This window comes from Neovison vison, chromosome 7, assembly GCF_020171115.1.
Source record: "Neovison vison isolate M4711 chromosome 7, ASM_NN_V1, whole genome shotgun sequence".
Lineage (NCBI taxonomy): Eukaryota > Metazoa > Chordata > Mammalia > Carnivora > Mustelidae > Neogale > Neogale vison.
In genome coordinates this window covers 112,116,550-112,129,445 of record NC_058097.1, presented here as the reverse complement: position 1 = coordinate 112,129,445, position 12,896 = coordinate 112,116,550, and the positions used below count along the sequence as shown (strand labels likewise).

The window sequence follows — 12,896 nt, the reverse complement described above, 5'->3', positions numbered from 1 at the left end:
CGAGGCTCATCTGTGTACTCTAGAAAGAGGTCCTGCAGGGTTACATTTTATTTTCAGTTCAAGGATATAGCTTAGTCCTTGGGGACCTGGGTTATTCCCAAGGAAAACGGGAATAAATAATGTTTTTTCTTATAGGCATGATGTGAGAATTGGTGCTTTGAGGTCAAACTACTATTTAGTTTAAATGTTCAGGACAGGGGTGCCTGGGTGGCTCGGTGGGTTAAAGCCTCTGCCTTTGGCTCGGGTCGTGATCTCAGGGTCCTGGGATCGAGCCCCACATAGGGCTCTCTGTTCGGCAGGGAGCCTGCTTCCTCCTCTCTCTCTGCCTGCTTCTCTGCCTACTTGTGATCTCCGTTAAATAAATAAATAAATAAATAATCTTTAAAAAAATGTTCAGTACACACTCAAGGGACCCAATTTTAGAACAGTTATCTGAACTGGATGTAGCAACAAATGCCGAGTATAATAAGAGAAATAATGAATAGTGAAATACCACTATGCTTCAAGATGATGAGCACAATAAAATAACAATATTTAATATACATGGAATGCCCATGGTGTGCTAGTCACTGTCGTAAGCACTTCAAATATATTCTATCGGTCCTACTGTATTAAACCTTATCGCGTATGTATTACTAATACCCCCTCTTTTTGCAGATGAGAAAACTGAGGGACAGAGACATTAAGGAACTTGCCCAGAATCAGTTATGTAGAGGAGCTGGGCAATCTAACTCCAGAGCCTCATATTTGGCAATTTTGAAATATCATCTTTGACTTGCAGAATTTGTAATGTCGGCAGTCAGTGAATTTGAATGCTGTAGATCGGAGGTTCTCAACTTTAGTTAGATGTTGGAGTGACAAAATATCAGTGCCCTGGTCCCATCCCAGACCAATTAAATCAGAAGGTCTGGGGTGGTCCCAGATAGTTTTATACTTTATTAAAAGATTTTATTTCTTTACTTGAGAGAGAAAGGATGAGGGCACAAGTGGGGTTGGGGGGAGTAGCATGTTCCCTGCTGAGCAGGGAGTCCGTGTGGGACTTGGTCCGAGGACCCTGGGATCATGACCTGAGCCAAAGGCAGATGCTTAACAAACTGAGCTACCCAGGCACCCCCAGAATCCGTCATATTTGTGTTCAGATTCTCCTGCTGTTTCTTACTTTTACTTTGCGTTTATGCAGACTGCTATTCAATCGGGAGAGAGGGGGAGATATTTGTTAAATATTAATAAGCCAGTGTCTGACAGTAAAGATAACCTCATTCCTCACTGCTCGATGCAGGGTCTGTGGCCACAAACAATACCTGTCATCGTTGCTGCATTCGAATGCAGAGATATGGCAAACAGATGGTATGGAAGTTTAGATACTTAAAGGTTGATCTGAAAATGGGAAAAAATGAAAATTGAGACTTCTTCATGCTTGAATATCATAGCAAATACAAGGGCAAAAGGTGCTATTGGATCATGGGATTTTCCTGATTTCAAATAGGAGTACTCCGGAGGCCTGGGTGACTCAGCTGGTTACGCATCTGGCTTTGGCTCAGGTCATGATGCCAGGATCCTGGGATTGAGCCCTGTGTCAAGGAGCCTGCTTCTCCCTCTGCCTGCCTGTCCCCCTGCTTCTGCTCTCTCTCTGACAAATAAATAAAATCTTTTAAAAAATTAAATAGGAGTGCACAATAGATTTTGAAAGATTACCTACTCTGCAAAAGGAAAACTTCCCAACACCATGAAACGGTGTAACCTGCTCTGCAACAGAGAGTTGAAGAATATAAATGCTGCCACCGCAGGTGAAGAACTGTGTGTCATGATGCCATCTCTCAGTCCCTCTCTTGGTACTGGTTTAAGAAACACGAGGGGACTATAAAAGTATTAGGTTTCATAACGTTGGCCCCTGTTATTGCAAAGGACTCTATCCCTTACTGCCATGATGTTAAAAGGAAACACCACTCAATTACAAGTAAAATCATCTCTCTCCTGGACAAGAAATGAAGGCCAAGAGAGTTTGGGCGGGGTGTGTGTGTGTGTGTGTGTGTGTGTGTGTGTAATCTAAATAGGCTGCCTAAGTGGGCAAGGAAATAATCCTTTTTCAAACCTCAAACAGGTGATATCTTGGACAAAAATGTTAGCTGGAGCTTGGGAGAAAAAATTGGGTTGAATCATAGACCCACCGCTAGGATGCTTGATTTCTCTGGCTTTTGTAAAGGGGACTTGGTTTAGTTAATTCAGTCTGCCGCTGGTGATTCCGATTGTTTGACTGCCTGGGATGGGATCCCGTAGACATAGCTCTGGCAAAAAGTTTCCAAATTACAAATACGTTGTCCTATGGTTTCTTTCCCCAGAGAGTGTAGGATGTGCGATATTTTCATCCACGGGCTGTTTGGGCGGAACTTGGTGTCAGAATCACCCCAGTGAGAGTCTCAGGGCAAGTAAAGCATACTTCTACATTATCTCTTTGAAAGTGGAGTGGGACACAACCTCTGCCAGCTATTTTTTTTTTTTTGTGAACCATTCTATTAATACCAATCAAATCGAGAAAATGATCAAATGAAATTGCATTTTGAGCATCATAAGCTGTGTAATGTCTATTCTGTTAAATTGGGGCCTATAATTGCTTCTCTACTGAAAAGATACAACAAAGACAGCAATCATGGCATGTCATTATCCCAGACTAGAAAACCGGCCTTTGCTGGGAGGACTTCAAAGGCTTGTGGTTCTCGAATTGCATTTGGCTGCTATTGATGAAACGCGGGCAATCCTGATTAGGTGTTTACACTGAGGTAAGGCGCAGAGCAGAGAGCCTGAGTGCCTGGGTCTAGAGCCATTAAAAAATTGTACATTATGTTCCTTGCTTTGAAGTGAGGGTTTGTAGGAAGGAAAGCAACTCAGATTGAGTACAGCTGAGCTAGATTGGGCAGCTACTTCTCTCTCAAAGAAACTCATCAGGTTCTTACAGAATGGGCACCACACAAAAAAGTTGAGGCTTTACACTGAGAGCTGTATGTGAATTAGTGTCTCTGCACAGACACACACTGAAACATGTCTAGAAAGCATATTATCCTTAAGTTCTGCAATCACGGCAAGTTTTGCTCCTTTATTCCTTGATATTGTTTATTGTTTATTTTTTATTATCACGGACGTTGTGCAGAGCCCCTCAGTTAACATATCCGTTTCCTTGTTATTCTCTGGTATTAACAACTAGCACATAGCCAAATTAAAATAGGCCAGAGTGTCTGATTTTTTTTCTTAAATGTATCATTTGCTTACTGTCACTCCAACACCTCTGTTACTTAATCCCTCTCTTCGGGACCTGAGCACTGGATTCGGCGAGCATTGGTTCACTTGGCTAATGAGTGATCTGCTGTATTAGTTCTGTTCTATTTCTGAGACATTGTGCTCTGTGGCAGTCCAAGCCGACTAACATCTCTCTCTTGACACATGGCCGGCGGGAGAGGCGGAGGCATGGCGGCACCAAGAGCCCGCCATTGTCAGGCTCTAACACGGATATTTTGCACAGCTGTTTGAATTATCTGGGGATTTATATTCATGATTCAGCCATTAAGAGACAAAACACAGTTGTTAATACCATCAGAGAATAACCATTTGGCTCTGCTGTTGGTCACTTTCTCCATTCGTGCAGAACCCTTCATAACGCATTTCACAACGCATTTCACACGCAGACGCTCCATCAGAATGTGATGACATGGAAACCACTGGAGATACTACTTTTTTGCATTCATTTTCTACATAAGGTCCTGCCACTTTTAAAACCCCCAAACTAATTATGCCAGCCACTGCTTTCAGTCCCTTCAGTGCTTCCCCCTTGCCCTTAATCTTTAAAGGTTTAAGGTCCTTCATTCTGTACTTCTTGTTCTTTTCACATTGTTCTTTCTTAACTCTGTGGTTGGGTCATAGGCACCCTTGTTTCCAGGGTTTGTGCATAGGCCATCTTTGCTGGGAAACACCTCTTCACCTCACTTATTCTGACCAATCCCATTCACTGCTGCTGTTCCAGCCTGGGCTGAAATAGAATTTCACCCAGGAAGCCTTCCTTGACTCCTCAGAGATTAAAACAAAGGCACCTGAGCTCACGGCTTTGGCACTTTGTACTTTCCTTTTTGTAACAAGTGTTGGCTTGGTAATGGGGTTTGTTTCCCCTCTAGACTGTAAGTCTCAGTTTGGTGGGCTAGTCACATGAGCCTGGCACATACATGCTCCGTAAGTATTACTGAATGAAAGGTCTACCTACATGGAGCACTGAATTCTCCATTTACATCAGAATACATAGAATCTACTTGTTTATCTGGCTAGATTTATGGTTTATAATAAAGTCAGGTAGCCAGCTGTCAACAAAATAATGTGGAAAGCAGGCCTTACCTTTCCCTTGCTCACTCTGCCCAGGACCACTGGGCCGTCACCGTTCTCATGTGCTGTTACCTCTTTGAGGAACATTCTTTCCTCAAATATTTGCTTGATACGCTCTCACCTCCTTCATGACCTCCGTAAAACTGTAATTTCTCCCCACCCCCAATTCCCTCTTTCTCTGCTCTCTTTCTCTCCCTAGCACTTCCATCACCTACAAATACATGGTTTATCTATTTTTGTCTATTGTCCTCCTCCTCCTACTAGAGAGTTAGCCCCATGAGGGTTGGGATTTTTGTTTTTTGTTCAGTGTTATATTGTAAGTACCTAAGACAGTGCCTGGTACCTAGTAAGGTCTTACTGAATACATGTAAATGAATGAAGCAATTAACTATTTTCAAGAATATGAAAGAGATTTTTAGGAATATCTTGTGTTTGATTAACCAAGTAACCCAAACTCTACATGACACGACTAGGGATATGTAAAGCATGGCCTCTGCATGGCTACAGAATTCAAATTACTCTATTACTAAAATCTTTCAGTGATTCCACGGCATGTAGAGGAAAGGCATAACTCCTTAGCACAGTGGTTCTAAAACTTGAGCATGCATGAGAATCACTTGGAGGGCTTATTAAAGCAGATTGCTGGGCCTCACCCCAGAGTTTCTGACTCAAGAGGTCTGGGATGGGGCCCAAGAATTTGCCCTTCTAACAATTTCCCAGGCGAGGATGATGCCACTGGGTTCCAGGGACCATATTCTGAGAGCCCCTGCTTTACAATGACGTACAAGGGCCTTCATGTAAGGCACCTGCCAGTTTCTCTAGCCTAAATACCCACACTCCCATCCTCACAATCTAGATATGTACAACACAAAAGTATTTGTCTTCTCCTCAACTCATTGGATTCAGTAAACCTCTCCAGTCCTTACTTTAAGATCTCCCAACTGATACCCATAGCTGAGGCTCGTGACTCCCCACTCCTCTCTAGGACGTCCTGGGATTTCTGTCCATCAGTTGGGTTGTAGCTTACCAAGAAGATTTTACAATTGTTCACAAACCTGTTTATGTCTATTGTCTGTTCAGTTAAAATTATAACATGTATATAAAGGTTAGATAATTTAGAGAAATCGGAGTGTGAATAGAGAGTTGTTATTTTCATGGAAACAAAGTAAAGTAATTTAGAATGGCTCAATAAAGCAAAAGGCAAGAGAACGACTCTGGGGGGGGGTGGGACATGGAAAACTGAAAAAGGTTAGGGAAATAGTTATTTTAAAAAAATCATGGGGCGCCTGGGTGGCTCAGTGGGTTAAGCCTCTGCCTTCGGCTCAGGTCATGATCCCAGGGTCCTGGGGTCAAGCCCTGCATCCAGCTCTCTGCCTGCTTCCCTCCTCCCCCTCTGTCTGCCTCTCTGCCTACTTGTGATCTCTCTCTGTCTGTCAAATAAATAAATAAATAAACAAACATCAAAGAAAGTTATGTTCTAGATCTTTCTTTAAAAAATGCCTTTTAAAGATTTTCTTATTTATTGTAGAGAGAGGGAGCTCACTTGAGCAGGGGGAGGGGCTCAGGGAATGAGAGAGGGAGAATCCCAAGTCGACTCTGACTGAGCAAGGAGCCCAAAGTGGGGCTCAGTCCCAGGACCCTGAGATCGTGACCTAGGCTGAGATCAAGAGTTGGACACTTAATCGACTGAGCCACCCAGGCGACTCCCAGTATGTCTGCTTCCCACGAGGGTGGGAGATGCTAAACAACAGATACACTGACAGCAGCAAAAACGACTGCAGACCCCTAGCAGTCTGGGGCATTCAGGGAAGAAGCAGAGCATCCTTCTTCCCATTGCCACAGCCAGGGACATTACCACAGAGCCAAGTGCCACAGCCCCAGCTAAGCTAGCACCAGCGTGTCAGGCCCTCCAGCACGTTGGGTGAAAGCTGACCTGGGAAATGATGGCTTAGGTTAAGGTTCTGGTTTCTGAAAGGGCAGGCTTTAGTTACGAGGAAAGTTTCCTTTTCATGGATCCCTCGTTCGTAATGTTGACTGAATGGAGTGACACTCCATAGATCACACAATTCGTAGCTAAACCAAGTGCTGATCAGCGCACACAGACAGATGCCTGAGGAAATGCGTTATGCCGGGAAAAAACCATGAAGTTCAATTTGAATTATGCTGTCCTAAGTAAGTGCTCTTGTCATGGTCACACAGGGCAAAAGGAAAAAAAAAAAAACCCAATCAATGAAGATACAGAGCACTTACTCTATAGAAGAATAATTTTTATGAGTATGATAGAGTTGAGACTCAAAAATACTACCCAGGGGTGCCTGGGTGGCTCAGTGGGTTAAGCGTCCGCCTTCGGCTCAGGTCATGATTTCAGGGTCCTGGGATTGAGTCCCCCATTGGGCTCTCTGCTCAGCAGGGAGCATGCGTGCCCCAGTCTCTCTCTGCCTGCCCCTCTGCCTACTTGAGATCTCTCTCTGTCAAATAAATAAATAAAATATTTAAAAACAAATACCACCCAAACCAGAAGAATTCTAAACAACAACCAAAAAATTCCATTTCTAAACAAATTAGAGAAAGATGATCATCATTGAAATAAAGGTACAGCTTAATTTTATAGACAACCAGAAGTTTTACTAAATCTAAAACTACAGAAAACGACTATAGGCTCAGTCATCTCAAGAGGGAGGGTAAGGTTTTCCCAAACAAACAAGACAAGGAAGAGTGGTTCATCAGCATGACCAGAAATGCAGGGAAGATGCTGGGCTCTGGGAGCTGTGAGTTCCCAGAGGATGCTGGGGGTGGTAGGGAGGCGGGGCCGGGGGTGGAGATGACAAAGGAAATGGCTGAAGCAGCAGAAGGGGCTAGGGCACGGAGAGCCTTGTGTACCACTCTGAGAGTTTGACCCACAAGTGTAACGTGTGTTTTCTGAGTTCTCTGAGAATCCTACCATAGATTGGGCTACTTAGGGCATTGAAATGCTACCCTTTTAAGTACAATTTTTAAATTCTACCTGAAGTGCTGTCCCTTTTACTATGAGGCACTATGACCTGAAAAAAGGAAAAAAAAAAATCTGTAAGGTCCTACTCTGAGTGGTTCCTTTCTCTTCCCATAGGAAGAGAAAGCCATAGCTTGAGAATGTCCAGTGTTGACAGTAGCTTCCCTATACCGTCTGCCACACGTCGGGAGCTTTGTATAATTTTTTCTAGTAGGCCTCCAAGGCAGGAATTGACCCCATGTAATAGATAAGGAATATCAGTCTTAAAGAATCCCTTGCTCAAGTATCTAGGAAGTGCTACCACGGAGTTCGCTGAAGAGCCAGGATATAACCCGTGATTGTGACTTCCAAATTAGTGCTTTGTTTTGTTTTTCCTCCTGTAACGTTGTGTTGTCCCTAGGGGAGAGGGCTGCTGCCACAGGGGGCACAGACCAAACCTGTCCCCCAGAGCTTCCACAGTTTTCTCTTCCTTGTCTGTTCACATCTCAACTTGAATGACATCTCCTCAGAGAGTCCTACCCAAACATCCCAGTCACATTCCCCTTCATCATTTTATTAAGTCAAGTTATTCAGTATCCTTTGAGGTATTTATTGGCATTGGAAATTATTTTGTTCCACATTTCTTGCCTCTGTCACGTGACTGGAACATAAGCTCCTTGAAGCTCAGGCTCTGTAGGTCTTGTTCTCTGGTAGCTACCTAGCACTGAGCCCCGAGCTCATAGTTGGTGCTTAATAAAGGTCTGTTGGCTTGCTGATCCGCTGTCCCAGCAAGAGCCACAAACGTACGTTGATCTTAAAATGGGTAGTGGATTTCTTTCTTTCTTTTTTTTTTTCCAAGATTTTATTTATTTATTTGACAGAGAGAGATGATAAGAGAGGGAATACAAGCAGGCTTCTCTCTGAGCAAGGAGCCCAGCCTGATGCTAGCACCCCGGGCTCGTGACCTAAGCCAAAGGCAGACACTTAACGACCGAGCCACCCAGGTGCCCCAAAATGGGTAGTGGATTTTTTTTTTTTTTTAAGATTTTATTTATTTATTTGACAGATAGAGATCACAAGTAGGCAGAGAGGCAGGCAGAGAGAGAGGGGAAGCAGGCTCCCCACAAACCAGAAAGCCCCATGTGGGGCTCGATCCTAGGACCCTGGGATCATGACCTGAGCCAAAGGCAGAGGCTTCACCCACTGAACCACCCAGGCTGCCCTGGGTAGTGGATTCTTGATAGCGCTTCATTTTGTCTGGAAGACTATAGGGGACCAAGTAACCTTTCTATATTTGTTTTCATAAAATATCTGTAATTTCCAAGAGAAGAATAAAAGGTCTAAAGCACCCTTCATCGGTCTTCAAAGTCACATTGGAATCAAGATAGAAAGGTAGCTCCTTTTTCAAGACACAAATGTCTTTTAATGGTAGCTCAGAAATGGACTCAAATTCTAACTAATGAGTTTCAGACAAACCCTGAACAACTCATGAATAAAAAAAGAAGGTCCCGAATGTTCAGCAGCAAAGTCACTGGCTGACGGTGATACTCAGGCGCCCTCTAGTGTGTTTTGGGTTTTATATCAGTAGGAACCGGCCTGCCTTCACACGTCCTGTGATAGAAAGCGCCTGGATTCCAAGGTGATTTTCCCAGGGCGTTCTAATGTACGATCAACAAATGAAAAATGGCAAAAATAATTGTGGAGCAGTTTAATTTAGAAACGGATGGTTCTGCTCTGAGCCATTATTTACAAGCAAAGAAGGCAATTTAGGTGGCCCTGAGCGGTCAGTGGGCGTGAAGTTACAAGAGTTACTACAAAATGTTGTGTCTTGTGAATCCATAGGCATGGTTCGAAAAGAAGAGCTATAGGACGCCTGCACATCTCAGTCATTAAGCGTCTGCCACTGGCTCAGGTCCTGAGTCCAGGGTCCTGAGATGGAGCCCTGCATCGGGCTCCCTACTGCGGGGCGGAGGCGGGGGGGCGGGACGGATTCTCCCTCTCCCACTCCTCCTGCTTGTATTGTCGCCCCCCCCCCGTCAAATAAATAAATAAAATCATTTAAAAAATAAGAGCTATAAAAGGGTATCAAATGGAAGACTGTGCTCCCATCCCTGTCCACCCTTCACAATCACCAGCATATCCTTCCAGTTTTTTAGGCATACCTAATGAAACACAGAGCTTTATCCTTCCTCACTTTTTTACACTGTGAGCACTGTTCTGTACCTTTGATTTTTCCCTTAATAATAAAAAACTCTGGTAAGTTGTCCAAAACCGTTCATGGAGAACATCCTCATTAGTATTATTATTTTTTTTTAACAGCTACAATGTACTTTATTCTATGGATGTACTATAATTTCAGTATTACCCACATGACAGATGTCTGGGTGATTTCCAGTCTTTCTCTGAAAAAAGGCTGAAATGAATAATCTTGTACAGGAGTTATTTCAAAACTTCACATAAATAACTAGGAAAAATTCCTAGGAATGTGATGTATTGGGTCAAATAAAAATAATCTTTGCTAACAATTATATAGTGTTGGCTATAAGGCAGGATTGATCTAACCACACTACATATATTAACCTGTGTATTTAACCTTCTTAACAATCCTGTGAGGAAGGTACTGTCTCATATATATATATATATATATATACACATACATATACATATATATATGTGTATATATGTATATTTTAAAGAATGAGGAGACTGAAGCACATAGGGGCTAAGCAACCTGCCCAAGGTCAGAGAGCAGCTGGCAGTGCCAACCACCTTGGCTCTGAAGTCTGTTCTCTTCCATTATGTTTTACTTTTTCAAGAAGTATATGTATTTGTATTTTAAAGGGATATTAACAAATTATCCTCCATACCGGTTATACCAATTTCTTGTCTTACCACCCTGATGTTGTACTTTTTTGCCTATGGCTTTATCAAACATTTGGAATTTTGTTGGTTTAATTATAGGTGAAAAATAGAATCCCAATGTAGTATTGACTTATATTTCTCTTCTAATGGCTGAGGTTGGGTATCTTTTCATGTATTTCATAGATATATGACTTAACTTTTCTGGTAAATTTTCTATAGATCTTTGGTCTTTCTGTATTTTTGTATTGGGATTTTTTTTTTTAAAGATTTTATTTATTTATTTGAGAGAGAGAGAGAGACAGTGAGAGAGAGCACGAGCAAGGAGAAGGTCAGAGAGCGAAGCAGACTCCCCATGGAGCTGGGAGCCTGATGCGGGACTCGATCCCGGGACTCTAGGATCACGCCCTGAGCCGAAGGCAGTCGTCCAACCGACTGAGCCACCCAGGCGTCCCATTGTATTGGGATTTTTTAGTCTTGATTTCTAGAAGCTCTTTATATATTAGCAATAGTAGAGTTTCATCTGTGATACGAATTAGAAATATTTTTGTTCTTTGTATTTTGACTCTCGTGCTTTTTCCTATATAAGTATTTTATATTTATGTAGTCAAATTTATCAATCTTTTGTAGATTTTGGATTTTCAACCATTTTGAGGTTATGGGAGAATGTGCTTCTTTTTTTTTTTCTCCTAGTATTTTTGTGGTTTAATTTTTTTAAATTAAATATTTGGTCGTTTGGAATTTATCTTGTTGTATGATATGAGTTACGGATCTGACTTCATTTTCTCCCAGATGGCTACCCAGTTGTTTTATTGAACAATGCACCATTTCCTCAATGATTTGAGATACTGCCTTATCAAATCATAGTATCATCTCCTATATTCTCATATATAGTTTTGTTCTGTTTCTGCAGTTTCTACTCTGTTGTTCCATTTTCCTGTCTATATATGCATCAAGTATCATCCTAGCATTTAATTATTGAGGATTTAAAATACACTCTCTGGTAGTGCTAGATGCTCTCATGATTCTTAATGTCCAGAGCTTTCTTTATTATCCCTGTTTTTATTTTTCATCTGAACTTAATCAGCTTTTTGAGTTCTATTTAACAAAAAAACAACTGTTGACATTTTTTGGGGATGTCATGAGCTTCTTAGATGTACTTTCAGTTCTTCCCAAAGACAATACACACCTTAAGGCCATGTGTAGTTTAACTGGGCCTAAATGCTTGTGACAAAATGATGTATTAAAAAGCTGCTTTTCTTCCCTGTATAACGGTAACAGACATTTAGTCATTCATTTGGGACAGATGTCATTTATCCTTTCAGTATTTCTGGTTGTAAGACATTGCTCATCTCTTTCAAAGAAGTTAAGAGGAGAAAATCGCTTTTCAAACATGAAAACTTTCCAGATAGATGCTGCTTAATCTAAAACCATATCCTCCAAAGCTGCCACCTCCAATTCTACCCCCTGCTCGCAAATCAGCAGAATAATCCTACCATCCCTTGAAAACCTCAGTGCTCTATGGCTACTGACTTACACAACTATGACTTCCGGTTTCTGGAAAACCCTGTATGTGTTTTATGTGCAGTCCATGGACCAGCAGCCTTGACATCACCTGGGCACTTGTTAGAAATCCACATGCCTAAGTCTCACCCCAGACCTACTGGGTTAAAATCTGTATGTTAACAAGATTCTGGGTGGTTCATAAATGTTTGAGGGGGAAAAAGAGATCAGTGGTTCTCAGTGGCATCAGAACAGCAGAAGTGGCATCACCCAGAACCGTGTAGAATATTAAAATTCTTGGGTCCCATCCTGTACCTACTGAATCAGAAGCCCCTAAGTTAGGTCCAGCAGTCTGTTTTAACAAGCCCTCCAGTTGATTCTGATTCAACTAATGTTTGAGAATCCCTGATGTAAAGCAATGGTTCTCAACCTTGGCTAAGCATTAGAATCACTTGGGGAGCTTTGAAAAAAATCCCCATGCTGACAGTGCACCCCAGATTAATTAAATCAGAAATTCAGGGCTTCAGCAGGCCAAGGAATCCGTATTCTTTTAATTTTCCAGATGATTCCATCGTGAAGCCAAGGATGAGAACCATTGCTCTAGTCTGGAAAAGCGCATCTCAAACCTGGCTACACGTTAGAATCACTTGAAGATCTTTGAAACAAAAATACTGGCGCTCAGGGTCTTACCCAAAGATGTCAGTTGGTCGACGTGAAGCCAAGAATCATTTTTAAAAATTAGTTTCTCAGGTGAATCTAATATCCAGCCAGGTTTTCAAACCACTGCTCTAGAAAATACCATTTTCCTTTCACATAAGGAAATTCTCTTTGTACTAAAGAGAATTAAGTCTGGAGGTGATATAAGAGGTCCACTTTTCATTCCCCGTCTATTTACTGAGACCTTACAGTATGTTAGGCTAGTTATCAGGAAGATTGAAAATAGGTACAAATCAATCAAGTTCTTGCCCATAAGGAAACCTATAATCTGTAGGGACAGAAAGACCTGCACATATGTCATATGTAAATAATGACTCAAAAGGAACACATTGTTCAATGCTACTGACTATAATTCAATAAAAACAGTTACACATATCCTATCACTGTTAAGTCAAACTAATTTCTATCCTTTTTAAAAGAAGAGGAGTAAGAGGAAGGAAATATATGTTGGAAAATGGTGAAGAAACAGTTTTGAATGTAATTAGCC

General features: G+C 41.9%; 1 protein-coding gene across 1 annotated transcript in view; it reads right to left on the bottom strand.

Moving 5' to 3' along the window:
- Positions 1–12,896, bottom strand: part of JHY (junctional cadherin complex regulator) — a 51,722-nt gene that overhangs the window by 23,610 nt on the left and 15,216 nt on the right. The window lies entirely within an intron of this gene.